The sequence below is a fragment of the Canis aureus genome, chromosome 1 (assembly GCF_053574225.1).
Source record: "Canis aureus isolate CA01 chromosome 1, VMU_Caureus_v.1.0, whole genome shotgun sequence".
Lineage (NCBI taxonomy): Eukaryota > Metazoa > Chordata > Mammalia > Carnivora > Canidae > Canis > Canis aureus.
In genome coordinates, this window is record NC_135611.1 from 102,938,054 (window position 1) to 102,960,367 (window position 22,314).

At 46.8% G+C, this 22,314-nt stretch overlaps 1 long non-coding RNA gene across 1 annotated transcript; it reads right to left on the reverse strand.

Annotated features, from left to right (window-relative positions):
• Positions 1-6,011: 6,011 nt before the first annotated feature.
• Positions 6,012-17,017, reverse strand: LOC144291649 (uncharacterized). Its single transcript, XR_013359048.1, has 3 exons — positions 16,770-17,017; positions 13,477-13,660; positions 6,012-6,741 (listed from the first exon to the last, which is right to left on the reverse strand). It is a non-coding gene; the product is annotated as an uncharacterized LOC144291649 (long non-coding RNA).
• Positions 17,018-22,314: the final 5,297 nt, after the last annotated feature.

Here is a 22,314-nt window from a genome sequence, read left to right on the forward strand (position 1 = left end):
CGGGAGAGAGTGAGGTTGTCTGTGTGGGCTGCCAGAGGGGGTCTAGGGTGAGCCGGGATTTGTCCAGTAGGCTCCGAGCTTGCATTCCAAGCAGGAAGGATCCAGATTCCCACATTGGGGAACAGGAAGGAGGTGCTCAGCCAGCAAGAAACTTGTGAGAAGAACTGGGAGTGTGACAACCCTGGTCACCATCTGTCCAGGAATCTTTGGGGAGCCCCATGGCATCCCTGTGCAATCTCTGTATGCATTCTTTCAGCAAACATTTTCCAGGCACAGCACTTGGCCCCGGGGACACTGGAGAGGAGAAAGCCACTGCCTCTCTATGAGGAGCTAAAATTCTAGACCCACCCTGCTCCATACAGTTTGGCCACTAGCCACACATGGCTGCTTCCATTTAGATTTAGAATGAGCAAATCAATTTAAAACAAAATAATTAAAAACGTTCAGTTCCTCAATCACACGGTTTCAAGTATTCAATAGCCCCATGTGGCTGATGGCTACCTTGCTGGACAGCACAGATCTAGAACATTCCATCATTGCAAGTTCTCTTGGACAGAGCTGCTCTAGACAATAAACTTATCTTCAGTGGAGCACCAGGTATTAATAAGGGCTCCTGAGAACACTGTGTGGCTGGGAGGGCAGGCCCTCTGGTGACCTTTGAATGAAGAACCAGATGGAGGGAACAGCTAGAACAATGGCCATGAGGTGAGTTGGTGCTGCATGTTTGAAAAACCACAAGGAATGAGGGATGGTGGAAAGTATCATTTTTCTGCAAACCTTCTAATGGTTTTTTCTTCACCCACTTATCTGGGTCTTGAGAAGTGGATGGGGAAGGATGTGTTCAAGCCATCTTATTCAGACCCTCTCTCTTTCCTTCTATTGACATCTTGCCTTCCCCCAGCACCTCCAATGGCTCTCTCTTGCCCTTTGCAAATAATGGCATTAACCACTTAGGTATCGTCATGCCTGTGAGGCCAGGAAAAGAGAGGTGAGTTCATCCTAGTTTTCCAGGGCAACAAATAGAGGCTTTGGGAGGAAAGATTCTCTGGTGTGATGGAAACACCAGGCAGGGCCAGGATGGAGGGAGGGAAGCCGGGAACATGGAGGTTGAGGGTCTAGGAAGGGAGATGACTCTCCAGAGTTCTGCAGAATTCCCCACCCCTGTCAAAGATTCAACACACCTTGGCTGAGCCCTTGACACGATGCCTGGCACGTAGTAGACATTCAATTCATGTTAGCCTGTTTGATCATGGGGGCTTCAACCACAGGGGAAGGGGGGGAGGGGATAGAGTGATGAGTGAGACCACCTGAGCACCAGCCCTCCTGGAGCTTACAGACCAGCAGTGGACAATAATCAAATATTGGCAGAAATACATTAGGGCTTCCAAATGAGACCAGTTCTCAAACTAGATCCTGTAACTAAGCGTCAGAAGTGAGGGGCTGGGGAGCTGGGGTGTGCTTTCATGATGGCAAAGCTACCTCCCTCCCCAGGAACCTTCAGTGGCTCCCTATTATCACATCAAAACACAGGTCACTGTTTAACGAGCACCAACCATGGACAGACACCTTTTCAGCACAATCGCATTGACAAAACTCATTGAGGGAAGGGATTTTATAACCCAATTTACAGAAGGGGCAAACAGGATTAACATTAAGGCATTTGTCCTACTTTGGAAATCACTATCATGAATTGAGCTTTTTGTATTCAACGAGGTACTTTGTGGAGAGGTCTGCAAACACTGGTTGGCACCTGGGAATCATTGCTGTTGTTGCTTTGTTATATTATTTTCCCAGGCCAATGTAGACCTTATCTCAGGGAGTCCTCAGCACCCCACTGGGTATTAGGAAACATACTGACCACTTTCTGGGGGCTAGACAGACTCAGAGCGGGAGTCCCTTGTCCAAAATCTCAGCCAGGAAGTGGTGGCACGGAACCCAGTCCAGACCAGCTCCACACCATGCACACCTTGTAGCCAAGCCCATCTAACCCTTAGGATCTGTTCCCAGGCCCATTGACCCCTCCTTACCTGTGTCTGGGTCTCCAAGCCCCAGGCATCCTGCTCCACTCTCCACAGCTTTGCCCACTACCTGCCCCCTCCCTGCCGGCTTTCGGGCCTTGAGGATCTGCTGCACCTAGAGAGAAACGTTCCTAGAACAAAACACAGAACATAGGGTGAGAGAAGGTCCTTGAGGATGGAGCTCGGTTTCCCGTTTTGCAGATGAGAAGACTGAGCCCTAGACAGGTGGGACAAATCCAAGAAATGATAAGACCCCCCAAGGGACCGCTATTATTGTGAAGCAACAGTCCTGGTGTTCATGCATCAAACCCTGTAGCTTGTGTATGACTCAACCACATGTTCATAATCATACAAAACATTTCTTGAGTATCTAGCCTAAGGCTCTTTCTAAAGGGATTTCGTGGAGTAGCTCCTTTACTCTTCACATCAAGGTCAATAGATAGATACTGTTACGGGCTCAATTTGTTTCTCTTAAACAGCTTGAGATCTCATGTGCATACCGTAGAATGCACTCATTTTAAGTGTATAACTCAGTGCCTTTTAGTGACTTTATAGGATTGTACAACTATCACCTAAAGCAAATGTTAGGACATGTCCACCCCAAAATCTCTTGTGCCCACTAATAGTCACTTCCCATCTGTACCCCCTAGCTCCAGGCAACCACTGTCTCCACAGATATGCCTCTGTTGGGGAGTTCCTATAAATGCATCATACAATAAGTTCGCTTCATGCCTGGCTTCTTTCACTGTGCATGCTGTCTTTAAGGTTCATCTGTGTTGTAAGATTTATGAGTACTTCATCCCTTTTTATGGCTGAGTAACATTCTGTTGTATGGATAGACTGCGTTTTGTTTACCTGTGCATCTGTTGGTGGACATTTGGGCTGGGTCCACTCTTCGGCTGTTGTAAACTGCACTGCTATAATTTTTCTTGGTGGACATAGGATTTATACTCTTGGGCAGGTTCTCAGGAGCAGAATTGTTAAGCTGTGTGAGGAGCTCATGATATACTTTTTTTTTAAAGATTTATTTATTTATTTATTTATTTATTTATTTATTTATTTATTTATGATAGGCAGAGAGAGAGAGAGAGAGAGAGAGAGGCAGAGACACAGGAGGAGGGAGAAGCAGGCTCTATGCCGGGAGCCCGACGTGAGACTCCATCCCGGGACTCCAGGATCGCGCCCTGGGCCAAAGGCAGGCGCTATACCGCTGAGCCACCCAGGGATCCGCCGCCCCTCCCCCCCCCGCCCCGCCTTTTTTTTAATGTGCTTTTGGCTCCTCTGGTGGTTGCATAGTCACTCTTTTTTTTTTTTTTTTAAGGTTTTTATTTATTTATTCATGAGAGACAAACACACACACACAGAAGCAGAGACACAAGCGGAGGGAGAAGCAGAGACTTCATGCAGGGAGTCTGAACCGGGATTCGGTCCCGGGACTCCAGGACCCCACCCTAGGCCAAAGGCAGGTGCCAAACTGCTGAGCCACCCAGGGATCCCCTACATAGTCACTCTTTAAAAAATAAAAAAATAAAAAAAGGGAACCCTCGGTGGTGCAGCGGTTTAGCGCCTGCCTTTGGCCCAGGGCGCGATCCTGGAGACCCTGAATCGAATCCCACGTTGGGCTCCCGGTGCATGGAGCCTGCTTCTCCCTCTGCCTATGTCTCTGCCTCTCTCTCTCTCTCTCTCTGTGTGACTATCATAAATAAATAACTAAATAACTAAATAAATAAATTTATTTATTTGAGAGAAAGAGAGTGAGCATTAGCAGGAGGGAAGGGCAAAGGGAGACAGAAGCAGACTCCCCACTGAGCAGGGAGCCCCACATGGGGCTTGAACCTCGGACCCTGGGATCATGACCTGAGCGGAAAGCAGACACTTCACTGGCTGAGCCACCCAGGCACCCCCAAAGCCTGTGCTCCTAACCCTTGTCAGGTTTTTTTTTTTTTTAAGATTTTATTTATTTATACGTGAGAGACACACAGAGAGAGGCAGAGACACAGGCAAAGGGAGAAGCAGGCTCAGTGCAGGGAATCTGATGTGGGAATCGATCCTGGAACTCGATCTTGGAACTCGATCTTGGAACTCCAGGATCATCCCCTGGGCCAAAGGCAGGCGCCAAATCGCTGAGCCACCCAGGGATCCCCCTTGTCAGGTTTAATCCGATCGATCGGTAGTGAAATGAAAGAGAGGTCAGGCAAAAGTTGGCCAAAACAGGCTTTTAATGGGATGCGCTCTGGGACGAGGTTCCAGGCCCGCAGGGGAGGGAGAGCGGGGAGTTGCGGGCCTGGGAAGTCCCGCGCAAGGGAGGGCAAGCGGGCTTTTTAAGAGGGGAGGGGTCAGCGGTTGGGTGTCCATAGGGGATGATAGGTATTAGGGCATATTAGTGGTGAAATCCGTATGGAGTAGTAACTGCCCATGCCCTTATATGGGGTCTGGGTGAGGTAGGTTCAGGTTTCCTTCATAGGTCCAGTGTCCCCCGATGACGTGTCCTGGGGCGGTCTGCTGGTGATGGGAAGTTCCGAGGTGGGGCAACAAGGTGGAGGGTCCGCCACCATTTTGTTGGTGCCTCCCGAGCCCCCTTGATCCCGACGGCTCAACAACCCTTATACAAAGATTCATTCTTGCCCTGTTATTCATTCATTCATTCAGCCTGAACCTTTACTGAGCCCTTGGCTATGTGCAAAGTACTATGCTAGAACTGGGGAAAAGATCAGAGGACAAAGAGACAAGGTTACATTTTGGCAGAAGACACAGATAGACACGTATACTCAGGACACTGATTCCGCAAGTATTTATCGAGCCTCACTATGTGCCAGGCATTGTCATAGGTGCCGATCAACTGCTGATTGGTGAAACAGACACAAATCCCTGCCTGCATGGGGCTTCCGTTCTAGTGGCAGGAGATATATAGGACACCATAGGAAGCAGATAAACTATATAAAACATCTTAGGGGGGGATGCACGCTGTGGAGCAAGATGCAGGATGAGATGGGTGGAGGTTTAAAAGCTGCAGACACTGGAAGCCCCATGGATAACTGGGGACGTGTCCCAGGGGAGGGCACAACTGATGCAAAGGTTCCAGGCAGGAATGTGACTGGTGTGTTCAAGAAGCACAGAGGCCACTGGGATTGGGAGAGAGAGAGGAGGGAGCGAGGGGGAGGGGATGGGAAGAATATGGGAGTCCCGATCTGGATCCAGGAGGCACTCACAGGGACTCTGATTTCTACCCATGTGAGATGGGAAGAGAGCCTCAGATGGAATCATGAGGAGGCTGGCACAGTGGCACCTCCCTTTTTCCTTTTAACGGTAAAATTTTTTTTTCTTTAAGATTTTATTTATTTGAGAGAGAGTGTGTGAGCATGAGCATGAGGAGGGGCAGAGGGATAAGGAGAAGCAGACTCCTCACTAAGCAGGGACCCCGATACAGGACTTCATTCCAGGACCCCGAGATCATGACCTGAGCCAAAGGCAGATGCTTTGTCGACTAAGCCACCCAGGCACCCCTCCCCACCACCACAAAAATTTTAAGTAAACTCTACACCCCCAACATGAGGCTGAACTCAGGACCCTGAGATCAAGAGTCACACACTCCAGCCACTCAGCCAGCCAGGCACCCCAACAGTTGAAAATTTTAAAACACATAGCAAATGGAAAGAATTAGAGACTAAATGCATATCCTCAGCCCTTAGAGTCTACAGTGAGCATTTTTTGCTCTATTTGTCCATAATGACTTTGTCTATCCATCCTTACATTTATCCATCCACCATTCATCTTTTAAAAATTTAATGAACTTTCCTTTTTTGAGCAGTTTTACATTCACAGAAAAATTGAATGGAAGTTGCAGACAGTTCCCGTACACCTAACTTTAAAATAATTTCATTTCAAAGCAATTTGCAAATATTAGGTCACATCACCCCTAAACACTGCAGCATGCATATCGTAACAAGATATCAAATATTCTTCTAAGATATCAAGTATCTGTTTAAGCTTCTTGTCTTTGGTAAAATTTAAAAACAGTGAAACGCATATATTCCACATGCTACCATTTGATACATCTTTAGAAATACTACTTCTGAATAGCACAGACCCCTCTCTTGATTTTTTTTAAAGATTTATTTATTTATTTATGAGAAACACACAGACAGAGGCAGAGACATAGGCAGAGTGAGAAGCAGGCTTTGTGCAGGGAGCCTGATGTGGGACTCTGGGATCACACCCTGAGCCAAAGGCAGATGCTCAACCACTGAGCCACCAGGTGCCTCTCCCTCTCCTAATTTAACAGATTCCCTCCGGCTTCTATATGGAAAATTAACTGATAGGAAGTGGGACAGAAGTCCTCTTGAGCCCACCTGGTTTGCTTTTTATTTAATTTTTTTTTAAGATTCATTTATTCATTCATGAGAGACACACACACACACACACAGGCAGAGACACAGGCAGAGGGAGAAGCAGGCTCCATGCAGGGAGCCCAATGCAGACCCAATCCTGGGACTCCAGGACCACACCCTGGGCCAAAGGCAGGCTCTAAACTGCTGAGCCACCCAGGGATCCCCATGCTTTTTAATTTTTTATTTATTTTTATTTTTTATTTTTTCCCCATGCTTTTTAAATAGTCTTTTCTTTTTAGAATAGTTTTAGGTTTGCAGAGAAATTGAAGTAGTACGGAGGCTTCTCCTGCATCCGAGTCAGATTCCCCTCGTGTTATCCTACGACCGGAGTCCACCTGTCAAAACCAAGGAAACAAAGTCTGATTCTAGAACACTATCAACCAAACACTCCCCCTCACTCAGATTTAGCTCTTTTCCCCTTGATGCTCCTTTTCTGTTCCAGGATCCCACCCTGGATAGCACATGGCCTGTGTCATGCCTCCTCAGCCTCCTCTGGTCTAAGATCATCTCTCAAATTTGCCTTGGTTTTTGATGACCTTGACAGTTTTGAGGAGCTCTGGGGAGAAACCCAAAGCCAGTGTAGCACCTTTTTCAGCACAACCCCTTGGGGCCAGGGAGGCCCCCCCACCCTGCACATATCCATGTGACTTACCACCCATGATGCTTCCCTTCATAATCTGGCAGATGATGCCATGGCGCTCGCCAGGTGTCTCCACTGGAGAGTGACCCCTCACCCTCCGCTCTGTGCACAAGTCACTGATGCATCCCACGTGGAAAGTAGGGGGAAGCATCCAGATACAATTTTGAAGATTCTTCTGTCCCTTCTCTTTCCCCTGTTTATGCATTTATTCAGTAGTTTATTTGTATCTATATGGATTCACAGATGTTTATTTTATTTTATTTTTTTTTAATTTTTTTTTAAATTTTTTATTTTTTTATGATAGGCACACAGTGAGAGAGAGAGAGAGAGGCAGAGACACAGGCAGAGGGAGAAGCAGGCTCCATGCACCAGGAGCCCGACGTGGGATTCGATCCCGGGTCTCCAGGATCACGCCCTGGGCCAAAGGCAGGCGCCAAACCGCTGCGCCACCCAGGGATCCCCAGATGTTTATTTTATACTTTGGGTGATAGTCCCATATGATTTTTTTGTTTTTGTTTTTAAAGATTTCATTTATTTATTCATGAGAGACACAGGCAGAGGGAGGACTCGATCCCAGGACCCTGGGATCACTCCCTGAGCCAAAAGAAGACACTCAACCACTGAGCCTCCCAGGTGCCCCCATACCATGTTATTTATTTTTTTATTTTATTTTATTTTATTTTATTTTATTTTATTTTATTTTATTTTATTTTATTTTATTTTATATAAATGTATATTATAGCCCCATACAATGTTATTTATTTCATTGAAGCCCACATTTTAATGTGAGAGAGTAAGAGAATAAAGCAGTGCTAGCAGAGAAGCAGGGGCTTCAAGCTGGTGCTATGACTTCAGTTAGGTGGTCCTAGAGGGCTTCTGAAAAGGAGTGATTTGAGACTTGATCCAGATGATCTAGAGAACTGAGCCTGTGATCAGGAGCTGGGACACCCTCCCTTTCCAGAGGGGCTCTGAGGCTCCAAGGGGACAGTCACCCACCCACAGACATCCAGCAGCTTGAAGCTACACCTCCCTCTGGGCACTAGGCCCATGGTGGGCGGTTTCCACTGCCTGCTCCTGGCCTCCCGGGGCGCGGTTTGGAATCCAGCCTCAGAGGCCAAACCCCTGTGCCTCCTGGGCCCTTTATCTCAACCACGCCCAGCACTGTGCCTGGCACAGACTCATGCTGCATAAATATTTACTGCCTCTCACCCAGCTGCTTGAGCCCCAGCCGCCTTCTTTTCCCACTGCCAGCTGGGGCTTTGCCCCAGTTCTGCCCTCCTCCCAAATCAACGTTTTTGTCTCAAGGAGGGAGGGGGCATTCTGGCACCAGATGTGGAGCCAGGGAGAGGGAAGTGACCCACCCAAGTTCACTGGGAGAGGAGGGCCAGAGAAAAGAGAAGGATAGCCCTTCCAGACTGGCCACCTCCAGGGTTGGACTATCAGGATAATTGTAGCTACTGGGCAGCTGGATGGCTCAGTCGTTTAAGCATCTGCCTTCAGCTCAGGTCATGATCCCGGAGTCCTGAGATCGAGCCCCATGTCGAGCTCCCTGCTCAGTGGGGAGCTAGCTTCTTCTCCCTCTGCCCCACCACCCCATTCATGCTCTGTCTCTCTTTCTCTATCTCAAATAAATAAATAAAATCTTAAAAAAAAAATCAAAGCTACTGTTCACCATCACACTCATTCTCCAGTGCCCACAGGCCACACTCAAGAGCTGCTTTTGTTCCCACGACAGCTCGACAGCTCGGCAGGTTCCCAGCAGCCCCTTGGCTTCCTCATCTCAGCCTCAGATGCGCAATTCCTCTGCCTGGAATGACTCTCCCATCTGTCCTTTCAAGCCTCCTCTACGAGGCTCTTCCTCCCTCAGCCCATCTCTATCAATCTCTTGTTGTGGGCAGATCCCAAGATTCCTGCTCCCCTGGTGTACACACATCTCCCAGTGCCGATCCAGGGGCTACTGTGAAAGGCCTTTGCACACGGCACTAGGATCTGAAGTCAGATAACGCGGATGGAGCTAGAGGGCATCATGCTTAGTGAAGTAAGTCAGACAGAGAAGGAGAAATACCATATGATTTCACTCATATGCAGAACGTAAAAAACAAAACAAAAGCAGACTCATAAATACAGAGAACAAACTGGTGGTTGCCAAGGGGGAGGGAGTAGAGGATGGGGAAATAAATAAAAGGGATTAATTAGGAGGCACAAACTTCTAGTTATTAGATAAAAAGTCTCAGAGATAACGGGTGCCTGGGTGGCTCACTCCATTAAGTGGCTGACTCTTGACTTCGGCTCAGGTCATAATCTTATGATCCCAGATTTCACACAGTGGGCTCCGCACTCAGCACAGAGTCTGCTTAAGATTCTCCCTCCCTCTCCTCTGCTCTTCCCCCCACTTACGTGCACATGCACTCTTTTTCTTGCTTTCTCTCTCTCAAATAAACCTTTAAAAAAGAAAGTCATAGGGGATCCCCGGGTGGCACAGCGGTTTGGCGCCTGCCTTTGGCCCGGGGCGTGATCCTGGAGACCCTGGATCAAATCCCACGTCGGGCTCCCGGTGCATGGAGCCTGCTTCTCTTTCTGCCTGTGTCTCTGCCTCTCTCTCTCTCTCTCTGTGTGACTATCATAAATAAATAAAAATTTAAAAAAAAAAATAAAAAAGAAAGTCATAGAGATGAAAAGTACAGCACGGAAAATAATATTCAATAATATCATAATAGTGTTGTATGGTGTCAAGTGGTGATTACACTTCTCATGAGAAATGTCAAATTGCTATGTTGTGCACCTGAAATGAATATAATATTTTATGTCAGTTATGCTTCAATATAATTTTTAAAAAATATCTAACTCAGGGCAGCCCGGTGGCTCAGTGGTTTAGCGCCGCCTTCAGCCCAGGGCCAGATCCTGGAGACCCAGGATCGAGTCTCAAGTCGGGCTCCCTGCATGGAGCCTGCTTCTCTCTCTGCCTGTGCCTGTTCCTCTCTCCCTCTCTCTCTGTGGATCTATCATGATTAAATAAATAAAATCTTAAAAGAAATATATCCAACTCAGTTAATTTAAGCTAGGAAAGTGATCTTTGGTGGACCTGGCCTAATCAGGTGACTCCCTAAAAGGGACGGGGCTCCTTCTGGAGAAAGATTCAGAGCTTCAGGGGGATTCAACAAGAGGGAGATTCTCTGTTTCAGGCTTGGAAGGAGGAGAGCACCCCACACCCAGGGGATGCAGGCGGCCTCTGAAAACAGTGGATTCTGCCCAACAAGCAGCAAGGGAATGGGGAGTTCTCAGTCTTCCTGAAGCAGAGAGCCATGTCATTCATGCCTAGGTTTCTGACTCACAGAAAGTGTGGGCTAATAAGGGGGTGCTCTTTTAAGCTGCTAGATTCCTAGTGGTTTGTTACACAGCATGGAAAACACATGCAACCTGTTTTGTGGCGGTCACAGAGCTCTCAGTCAGAAGTAAGTTGGTTTCTTTGTTTCCAATAGGTCCATGTTCATCCCCCTGTGCTAGTGAGGGGGGACTGCTGTAACAAAGTATCGCAAGCCCTATGGCTTCCAACAATAGGATTGTATAATACAGCATTGTGGAGGTGGAAGTGGAAGGTCCTGTGCTGGCAGGGCCATGCTCCCTCTGAAGCCCCCAGGGGAAGCCTATCTCTACTCTGCCTAGCTCCTGGTGGTTTGCCCGCCACCCTGGGCTTATAGGTGCCTCACTGCTCCACCTTCATCTTCACGCACTGGTGGCCCCACATGGCCATCTTTCCACTTTTTCCTGTGGGAGGATCGTAAAGGAACCCACCTTACTCCACGGTACCATCTCCTCTTACCTAATTTCATCTGCAGTGATACTATTTCCAAACAAGGTCACATTCTGAGGTACTGGGGGTTCCAGTTTTTGATGTGGGGGGGGCACGATGTAACCCATACCACCATCCCCATCCACCTGTGCCATGTGCAGGGGTGCAAATCTTGGCTGGGTTTCACTGGGTTCCTAGAGCATTTAGTATTGCCTTGGCACAGAGTAAATGCTTAAAAAGATTTCATTTTTGCTAAATCATCTGATGAATTATTTCTCAGAGCCTCTTTCGACATCTTTCAGGTGAGGATCAAACCACTGCCCTCTGTTTTCTTCTCATTTGCTGGTTTGTTGGGTTTACAAATTGGCAGCTGACCACCCCTCCCTAGAATGGAAAGGTGCCTGTGTGGCTCATGCTGCGTCCCCAGCACCCAGCACAGTGCCTGACACACAGTAGACTCACAGCAAATAACTGTTCCACAAATAAATGAGTTTATAATCTGTCCCACCCCCACTTTACACAGGGGGAAACAGAGTCTTAGAAAGGTGAGATGAGTTGTTCAGGGTCACTGTCACTGCCCCTGCCTTCTGATCACCTGCCGATGCTTCCCCTTGGCTGAACCTGAACAGAAGCCAGACGCAGCCTAGGTGATGCAGTTGGAAGGGGTCACCCGGACAGAGAGGAGGCAGATGGACAAGGGGAAGGGACCCAGCACATCCAGATTGCCCTTCTCTGGGAAAATCTCTCAGGGATGGATACACCCTAAAGAATCCTCAGACCTGGGGGTCCTGCCAGAACGCTGCTCTAGTCTACACACCCGCCTGCAAGGCCTGAGGGCCTCTATTTCCCCACATGCTCAACCACTTCCTATTTCTGCCCATCCAATGCAATCCCCCCTCTGTCATGTGCCGTTGAGACAATGGCAGGTGGGAGCAGCCTGCCCTGGATGCTGGGATGCAGTGGCCATGGTGGAAATGAAAACAAAGAGATAACTAAATGTTTGGTCCACTTTTCACTTATGTCATACACCAGCGATCATAACCAGTGTCAGTGATACACAACCCTCCCTGAAAAATAAAACAAGAGGAAACCAGAGAGGTAGACAAACTATAAAAGACTCTTAACTCTGGGAAACAAACTGAGGGTTGTTGAAGGGGAGGTGGAAGGGGGATGGGGTGACTGGGTGATGAGTATGAGGGTGATGGGCACTGCACTCTGGGGATTATATGCAGCTGATGAATCACTGAACTCTACATCTGAAACTAATAATATATGATAATGTTGGGCAGCCCGGGTGGCGCAGCGGTTTAGCGCCGCCTGCAGCCTGGGGTGTGATCCTGGGGATCTGGGATCGAGTCCCACATCAGGCTTCTTGCATGGAGCCTGCTTCTCCCTCCGCCTGTATCTCTGCCTCTCTCTTCGCTCTCTCTGAATGAATGAATAAATAAATCTTTAAAAAATATATATTATAATGTTAATTGAATTTAAATTTTAAAAATACAGTAAAGGCAGCCCAGGTGGTTCAGCGGTTTAGCGCGGTCTTGGGCCCGGGGCGTGATCCTGGCAACCTGGGATCGAGTCCCACGTCCGGCTCCCTGCATGGAGCCTGCTTCTCCCTCTGCCTGTTTCTCTGCCTCTTCTCTCTGTCTCTCATGAATGAATAAATAAAATCTTAAAAAATAAAATAAGTAGATAATACATTAAAAAGAAACCCCTCCCTGCGAACTTATTAATCTAAGTTCCAAACATTCACTGCAGATGTTACCATGGGGTTTTAAATCTATAATATACATATACATATACATATTATAGATTTAAATATATACATATGTGTAGATACATATAGAACAAGTATGGACATGTACACAATGTGTATATATTTATATATACAATTAGCACACTTTGTTACTCTCCCCCATCTTTTGGAAAGCTACATTGCTACTGGAGGCTAATGCAAGAACTCCAGTGTGCAGAGGGCCTCCACTCGCAGAGACTCCTCTATGCAGGTTTCTTTTGATACTAAGTTCCTGAGGATGGGGGTTGTACAAGCTCACTTCAGATGCAACCTCTGCCTTCTGCATCTGAGATCTGCATAGCTCCATGTTCCCAGGATGTTTAAAATGGTAGTTTTGGGATAGTCTGGGTGGCTCACTGGTTGAGCGTCTGCCTTCAGCTCAGGTCATGATCCTGGGGTCCTGGGTTCGAGTTCCTCATTGGGCTCCCCATAGGGAGCCTGCTTCTCCCTCTGCCAGTGTCTCTGCCTCTTTCTGTGTCTCTCATGAATAAATAAATAAAATCTTTAAAAAAAGAAACTTAAGGATCCCTGGGTGGCGCAGCGGTTTGGCGCCTGCCTTTCGCCCAGGGCGCGATCCCAGAGATCCAGGATCGAATCCCACATCGGGCTCCCGGTGCATGGAGCCTGCTTCTCCCTCTGCCTGTGTCTCTGCCTCTCTCTCTCTCTCTCTCTCTCTCTCTGTGACTATCATAAATAAATTTTAAAAATTTTTTAAAAAATAAAAAATAATAAAAAATAATAAAAAAAGAAACTTAAAAAAATTAAATGGTAGTTTCGAAGTGCATGTAGATGCCATGGTGATTCTAAAAACAAAGAAATAGGAACTGAATAACTAGGGTTCTGACCTTCTCTGTCACTCCTGGAGTTGGTATTTGTGGATCCAGTTCAAAATGGGGAAGCAGAATACCAGCTGTGCCGTGTACCAGTTTTTACTGAAGTGCAGGATTGAGCTCACACCTGAAACATGTGCTGAATTGGAACCAATATCTCTAACACTGGAATGCATTTTTTTCAATTCCTGTTTACAAACTAAAAAAAAAAAAATCAAGAAAGAAATGATAAATGATGACTCTTAAAATTAGTTCTGGGGGTGCATAGGTTGCTCATTTAGTGAGGCGTCTGCCTTCAGCTCAGGTCATGATCCCAAGGTCCTGGGATCCAGCCCTTCATCGGTCTCCCTGCTCAGCAGGAAGCCTGCTTCTCCCTTTCCCTCTTCCTGCTGCTTCCCCTGCTTGTGCTTTCTCTCTCTCTCTCTCTCAAAAAAAAAAAAAAAAAAAAAAAAAATCTTTTAAAAAAGGCAGACACTTCACTGACTGAACCAGGCACCCTAAGTAAATCTTTTTAAAAAATAGTTGTAGGGATCCCTGGGTGGCGCAGTGGTTTGGCGCCTGCCTTTGGCCCAGGGCGTGATCCTGGAGACCCGGGATCGAATCCCACGTTGGGCTCCTGGTGCATGGAGCCTGCTTTTCCCTCTGCCTATGTCTCTGCCTCTCTCTCTCTCTCTCTCTGTGTGACTATCATAAATTAAAAAAAAAAAAATAGTTGTGTGGGGACGCCTGGGTGGTTCAATGGTTGAGCATCTGCCTTCAGTTCAGGGCCTGATCCCAGGGCCTTGGGATTGAGTCCAACATCGGGTTCCCCACAGGGAGCCTGCTTCTGCCTCTGCCTGCGTCTCTGCCTCTCTCTTTCTATGTCTCTCACAAACAAAAAAATAAAATCTTTGAAAAACAATAGTTGTGCTATATGAGAGATATCCAACAATTATGCCCCTTAGTGTTCAGGCAAATAAATTAAGATTTCACATGCACACAAAAACACACAGCAGGATGTTTACAGCAGCTGGATTCCATATTGACACTCAGAAGCAACTGAAATGTGCTTCAGGAGGTGGGTGGGCCCATATGGTCCATCCAGGGGACGGAATATTATTTGGTACTGAAAAGAAACGAGCTGTCAGGTCATAAAAAGGCAGATCACTAAGTGAAAGCAGCCAGTCTGAAAAAGTGACATGCTGCACGATTCCAACTGTAGGACCTTCTGGAAAAGACAAAGCTATGGAGATAGTAAAACAGTAAATGGCTGCCAAGGGTTACGGGAGGACAGATGAATAGGGGGAGCAAGGAGGGCTTTTAGGACAGTGGAGCTATTCTGTACAATACTCTAAGGGTGGACACACATCATTATACATGTGGCCAAGCCCAGACCATGGCCAGCACCAAAAGAGAACCCTAGCATGAATATGCTAGCATGGCAGCAGGGACCGACGTCCCAGAACTTGTCCAACACAGCAGCAACACCTCCCGGCCAACCACCCTCCTCACAAGGACCTGGGAGGCCCCGTCCACCATGGCTGTCAAGGTCCCGGGGTCCCCAGACGATGCAGTATGGCATCGTCAGAAGGCTGCCGGGTCAGCAGTCTCGCTTGACAGTGGCTCCTGGAGCGAGTTACAGCCCAAGACTGAGCTGCGACACCCAGCTTGGTGGGGCCAGGCCCATCCTCTAAGGCAAATTTAGGAAAATGGAAGAAGATCCTGTCATAGGCATAGACAGTTGCACATAAATAACAGGAAAAGCCCAAATCCTATGGATGATTCTATATTATTGAAGAGTTAGTGGAAAGTTAGAGTTAAACCTCTAAAAGGATTCCGTTTGAGACTAGAATGGCCATCAGACTGTCACACAGGCTGTGTATTCCCTACAAGTTTGGATCCTAACTCAGCCCGGGAGCGGGTGGGGTGGGGGTGGGGGATTGAGTAGGATGTTGGGCAATAATGGAGAGTAATTTACATTGGCCTGAGCTGCCTCAGTGCCACTTAAAATGATCGTTTTGGAGTTGGTTTGTTTTGTTTTCAAAACAAATTTCCTTTCAGTGTAAAGAGAGCAGGTGTGAACGTGAGCCATCCGAAGATGGGCCTGCAGAGGTAAGCTTGCATCCACAGTGTTGTGTTGTGACTCCACGAACCCTCCGTTAATCCTTTGGACCTCTGAAGATCTCCCTCAAACTTTGCGTCTGAAAGTTTGAAGTAATCACTTGAAAACAAAATAAAGATTTTTTTTATATAAAGTTCTAAAAAAAATGATTAGGAGGAGTCAACGTGACAAACGTACTCTCGGGTATGGGGTGTTGCTAATGGGGGTGTGTGTGTGAGCAGGGGCAGAGAGTCAGTGGGAAATGTCTCTATCTTCCTCCGCATTTTGCCATGAACCTAAAATTGCTTGAAAAACTAAAATTTGTTAGATTAAAAACAATGAAAGAAAACTCCCCACAAGCCAAGAAGAGAATGCTGATGGTTATTCTGTGATTGTGGCTGAAAATCATTCTGTTACACACAGGAGGAGGGGGTGTTAAATTGGCCCAGGCATTCAACCTGTCATGTTCTCTGTGGCCTCGCTAGAATGCCTGTTCCACCAGTGCAGGGATTCTTTTAATTTTTATTATTTTTAAGATTTTATTTATTTATTCATGAGCGACACACATAGAGAGGCAGACATAGGCAGAGGGAGAAGCAGGCTTCCTGTGGGGAGCCTGATGTGGGGCTCGATACCAGGACCCTGGGATCACCGCCTGAGCCACCCAGGTTTTAAAGGTTTTTTTATACCTTTATTGAGATATGATTCTCATAGCACAGCATTCATCTATTTAAAGTGAGGCACTCAATGACTTCTGGTGTACTCACAGAGCCGTGTGACTGTCACCATGATCATTTTTAGAACACTCCTGTCACCCCACAAAGAACCCCCCTGACGTGTCACCTCACAGCGCTCTATCCCATCCAGGCCATAGGCAATCACCCATCGGATTCCAGCCTCTGTAGATCGGCCTCTGAGGGCAGGGACTCTGGCTCCCGTGACTTTCTCTGTATCCCCAGAATGGACAATCCTGCTCCATACATACTAGGAGGTAGGCTCTCCATAGTTTTGCAACTAATCTGTCTTAACTTGAATCCTACATAGGACAGGCCTCTGCTTGGAGGCCTCTTTCTCCCCCACCCTTCATCCCATCAAGACTTTAGAGTCAGCTCTGGGCCTCATTTTGTCACCTCCATTCGAACAGATAACACCTTGCTCTCTGATGGCTCGCATCCTTATCTGTGGCACCTAGACTCTTCCCTAGCAGGGACAGAACCCATCCACTGACCTTTGCTCCAGCTCAGGCCCCAGGAAATGTGTGTTGAATTTGAATGGAAACAAGAGAAGTCAGCGTCTGTCCCTAGCTCCTGGCCTGCACACGTCTACCACACCACCAGAGAGAGGCCAGAGGAGGGGGTGTGTGAAACGCGGAGTCCAACTGTGCCGTTGACCCCTACCAGGACATAGAGCGAGAGATTTAATCTCTGCGAGTCTCCCTTCCCTCAACTATAAAACGGAGCTAATAATAGGACCTACCTTTCCCGGCTGCTGTGAGGATTAGCACAGCGGCTGGTAATACACAGAGTTCAGTAAATGCTAGCTATAATTATCGTTAATCACGCGGGATTTACGAAGCCATTACAAATGCACTCCGGCCACCCGTCAGTCTCTCGTCTCACACACATTTCCTGAGGAGAGGGAGAGAGAGTCCAGGGTGCTCCAGGGAACTGTGAGTCCCCCGGTGTGACTGGAGTGTCGGGTGAGACAGGGCGGGGTGGCAGATAAGATGCAGCAGGTGCCAGCTCCAGAAGCGCTTAGAGGCCAGGCTAGGGAGCTTGGATGCTATCCTAAGGGTAGTAGGGAGCCACGGGAAGCTACTGAGGAGAGGGACACATGTTGTCTCCGACTGTTAGATGCTTTTGGGGTGGTGAGTGAGACACTGTAGGGAGAGACACCAGAGGCCGGGAGAATGGTGGGGTTATGGTCCACATGCATGAGGGATCTTGGCTAGGATCCCTTGGCGTAGCACAGGGAACACTGATAATGCACCGATTCTCAACCCATGGCCTTCTTGAGAGATCTATCAGGGTCTGTCACCCTGTATGCTATCTGCCAAACTGTGCATCAATTTTCCCAAAAGTAAAAAAGAAACAAGGTAAAAATCATTTTGAGGCTTTATTTGGTTCAATACAGTATATCTTCCTTATTCTAGTCACTCAGGATACTTGATTATCCTTCTTCCTGGTGGCTACAATCTATAAAGTCAGTGAATACTGACTTGATGAATATGGAACCGCTGCCCCTGGGGGAAGTACAGGGTTGGATTCCTGTGAGCCTTTGTCACAGTATTTTCCTTAACCTTCCTCAATGTGTAACCTTATTTGACATGTGTTCTGTTTTTTGGAGTCTTTTAAGGATTTTATTTATTTATTCATTAGAGACACAGAAAAAGAGGCAGAGACACAGGCAGAGGGAGAAGCAGGCTCCTTGCCGGGAGCCCAATGTGGAACTCAATCCCAGGACCCTGGGATCATGACCTGAGCCGAAGGCAGATGCTCAACCACTGAACCACCCAGGTGCCCCAGTTTGTGTTCTGTTTAAAGACACCTTACCTAATATATATTGAAAGCATGGCACTAACCAGGCTGCAGAAAGGACACTTGTTTCCAGGGTGAGAGGTGAAACAAGAAGGCAGAGGGTCCCCTTGTGCAACCACAGACAGCTCAAATTTTTTGACGCCCAGCACATGCCCACCAGAGTGCTGTGACATTCATTTGAGGACTACAGGAACTTTTGAATGGGTAGTCCAGTTTGCAAATCCAAAATACACGAATACTGCAAGTGACCGTATATCCAAAACATTATCATGTCATCTTATAATTAATATAAAAGTCATCAGCCAAATGCATGGTGGTTCAGTGGTTGAGCATCTGCCTTTGGCTCGGGTTGTGATCTCTGTGGTCCTGGGATAGAGTCCCGTATTGGGATCCCTGTAGGGAGCCTGCTTCTCCCTCTGCCTATGTCTCTGCCTCTCTCTGTGTGTCTCTCATGAGTAAATAAAAGCTTTTTTTAAAAAAAAAAGTCATCAGTGAGATAGCTTACATTCTCTTTTTCGTGGTAAGTCTTTGAAATTCATGGTCGTGTTTTACACTCACAGGAGTTCTTGATTTGAACCAGCCACGTTTCAAGTGCTGAAGAGCCACACGTGGCTAGTGTCTTCTGAATTAGTGCAAGTCTCGATGGCTTTCTTCAGATTCTCAGAGGGGCCTACGAACTCAAAAAAAATGAGAATAAACAGTCAATGCCAGATAGAACCACCTTTGGAGAGCACATGGCAGTAGCAAAGTGTGCCCTTTAGCACAAGACAACATGTGTGAGAAGATTCTTTTTTCTTAATTTTTAGTTTTAACCACATGCAAGGTGATCCCCTATAGCAGCTATGTGTTTATACATATTGTAGCAAGTGCATTTTTAAAAAATGAATAATAAATACCTCCTTCGTGATAGTGGTTACATCAGGAAGGGACTAGAAAGATTTAGAGAGGAGTAAGTATACCACTGGTTCCAATTATAGTAGAAAAGTTCTCTTTCTTCAACTGGACAGGGGTAGGCATGTAGGTGCTCATTATATTATTTGGGATATTTCTTTTTTTTTAAGATTTTATTTATTCATGAGAGAGAGAGAGAGAGGCAGAGATACAGGCAGAAGGAAAAGCAGGTTCCATGCAGGGAGCCCGACGTGGGACTTGATCCCAGGACTCCAGGATCACATCTTGGGCCAAAGGCAGACGCTCAACCGCTAAGCCACCCAGGCATCCCTATTTGGGATATATCTGGTGTGTGTATGGCTAAAACATTCCATTCCATGAGGAGCTATAGCAAGGTTTTGTGCAGCTGTGTGCTGTGTCAGGTGTAGTGAAGGCTGACACGTGTGGCCTGTCCGAGCCTCGGAAAGCAACAGCGCCTAGGTCCCATGTAGACCATGAGGATTAAGTGTGATTCCCGTCCAGGTCTGTAAAGCCCACAGAACAGTGCCGTTGTCTACGCCACCATCAGAGCATTTGTGAATATTAATATCATTAAGCAAGCACTCTATTCTAGGTGCTGTGCTGAGTGTTCATCTATTATTTTATTTAGTAAAATATATATATTTTAAAAATATTTTATTTATTTATTCATGAGAGTCACAGAGAGAGGCAGAGACATAGGCAGAGGGAGAAGCAGGCTCCCTGTGGGGAGCTCAATGCGGGACTTGATCCCAGGACCCAGGATCACGCCCTGAGCCAAGGCAGATGCATAACCAGTGTTGGTAGTTTGTACATTTCTAGGGATTTATCCATTTCTTTCAGGTCTCCCAGTGTGCTGGCATATAGTTTTTCATCGTATTCTCTTATAAATGTTTTCCTTTGTGGTGTAGCTATACCCTCTCGCATTTGGGATTTTATTTATTTAGGTCCTTTCTCTTTTCTTGTTGATAAGTCTGGCTAGGGCTTGATCCATTTTTTTACTTAGTTTGATGTCCCAGCTCTTCTTTTTGTTATTCTACTCTAGTGTTTTGTTGTTGTTTCTGTATTATTTATTTGTGGTCTCATCTTTATTATTTCCCTTCTCCTGCCGGCTTTATGCTTGTTTGCTTCTTCTTTTCTAGCTCCTTTAGGTATAGGATTAGGTTGTGTAATTGAGACTTTTTTTGTGTCTTGAGGTAGGCCTGTATTGCTATGTACTTCCCTCTTCCGACTGCTTTTGCTGCATCCCAGATGGTTGGACAAATATGTTTTCATTTTCATTTGTTTGTTTTTTATGTGAGCTTTCCATCTATTTCATTCGTTAAATTTATTTGGAAAAAATATAAAATATATAAGTAATAGGGGCATCCAGCTGGCTTAGTCAGTGGAGCATGTGACTCCCGATATCGGGATCATGAGTTCGAGTCCCACATTGGGTGTAGAGATTTTTTTTTTAAGATTTTATTTATTTATTCATGAAAGACACACAGAGAGAGAGGCAGAGACACAGGCAGAGGGAGAAGCAGCCTGCATGCCAGGAGCCTGCTGTGGGACTCGATCCCGGGTCTCCAGGATCACGCCCTGGGCCAAAGGCAGGCGCCAAACCGCTGCGCCACCCAGGGATAGCCAGGTGTAGAGATTTTTTTAAAATAAAATCTTTAAGATTTATATAAAACACATAAGATACATACTCTATTACATATTATGAGATGGTATATAAATACATAATATAATGATATACAAGGTGATATATATTACATTCATTAATATGTTACATACAACATATACTATATTATAAATGTATCATAGATTATAAGTGTTAAATGTTTCTTTGACAATAAGGCTCTGTGTAGAACCCGCAATTACTCTCATTTCATAGGGAGGAAACTGAGGTATGGGGGCAGTTGGAGGCTTGTCAGGGAGCATTCATTTGGCCAGGAGGGATGAACAAAGACCGTCACTGGAAGAGCCCTTGGGGACTGGCGGGCAGGAGGCACGGAAGAGGGCAGGCGGGAGGCCCAGAGGCTAAGTCTAATGAGGGGTGTGTGCATCACAGGGTCAGAGCTGGAGCCTCCCCTGCCTACATCTGCCTTCTCCAGGTCACTCCGGGTGACCCTGTGGAGCAGCGTTGCTAAATGGGGAGGTGCAAAGCTCCCCGGATCATCAGTGAGCCTCTCAGGGGGCTGGGGAGGGCCAGAGGCCTGCAGTGTCCCCTCTCACTCTCCTCCCAGAAAACCCAGGTGGCTCTGCAGCCTGACCTTCTGACTGCTTTGCAGTCCCTGCGGCCCCGAGTCCCCAGGGGAGGAACTCAGCTCCGGTCAGACACCAGGGGTCTCTCAGGCTGCCTGGGCAGAGGAGAGACAGTGGCCTGGAATCCCCAGAAATCCTCATAGAATTCTGCGTCTGCCTCTCACTGCCTGCTGGCTAACGCCTCTGCTGCTCCCTGCCTCAGTCTCCCCATCAGTACATTGGAAACCATCATTCTACTCATCCAGGGCTTGTAGGGAGGATTCCACAAAGTCTTGAATTAAAAAAAAAAAAAAAAAAAAAAGTCATACCTGGCATCTGGCATCTGAGAAAAATTGAATAGTCATCATTGCATTTAATCATTTTAGTTTAGTTTTTTAAAAAATATTTTATTTATTTATTCATGAGAGACACAGAGAGAGAGAGGTAGAGACATAGGCAGAGGGAGAAGCAGGCTCCTCACAGGGAGCCTTATGTGTGACTCGATCCCAGGACCCTGGGATCACGACCTGAATTGAAGGCAGATGCTCAACCACCGAGCCACCCAGGCATCCTTAATTTTGTTTTTTTGAATAGGTGACATGTGCAGTGCAAAAAAGGGGGAGGGCAGGGGCGGGAGGGGGGCTGCCCTGGTGGCGCAGTGGCTTAGCGCTGCCTTCAGCCCAGGGTGTGATCCTGGAGACCAGGGGTTGAGTCCCGCATGGGGCTCCCGGCATGGAGCCTGCTTCTCCCTCTGTCTGTGTCTCTGCCTCTCTCTCTGTGTCTCTATGAATAAATAAACAAACAAAAACTTTAAAAAAATTCAAAGAGTAAAAAAGGCTCAGCAATAAAAAGTTCCCCCAAAGCCATGTGTTGACATTGATCATTGACCCAACTACACCAGCAACATAGGACTTATCTGGACAAATTGGGGTAAACAGATAGGACTGGGTATCAGCTGGTTTTCAGAAATTGCTGCTGATGCCTCTAGATGCGACTGATATGGCACTACAGTAGGGCTGGAAATTATCCTTACTTTCACAGAGATGTAGATCTCAGCATTGCAATAATTTCTCACGACATCTATAGTGTATTTTATAT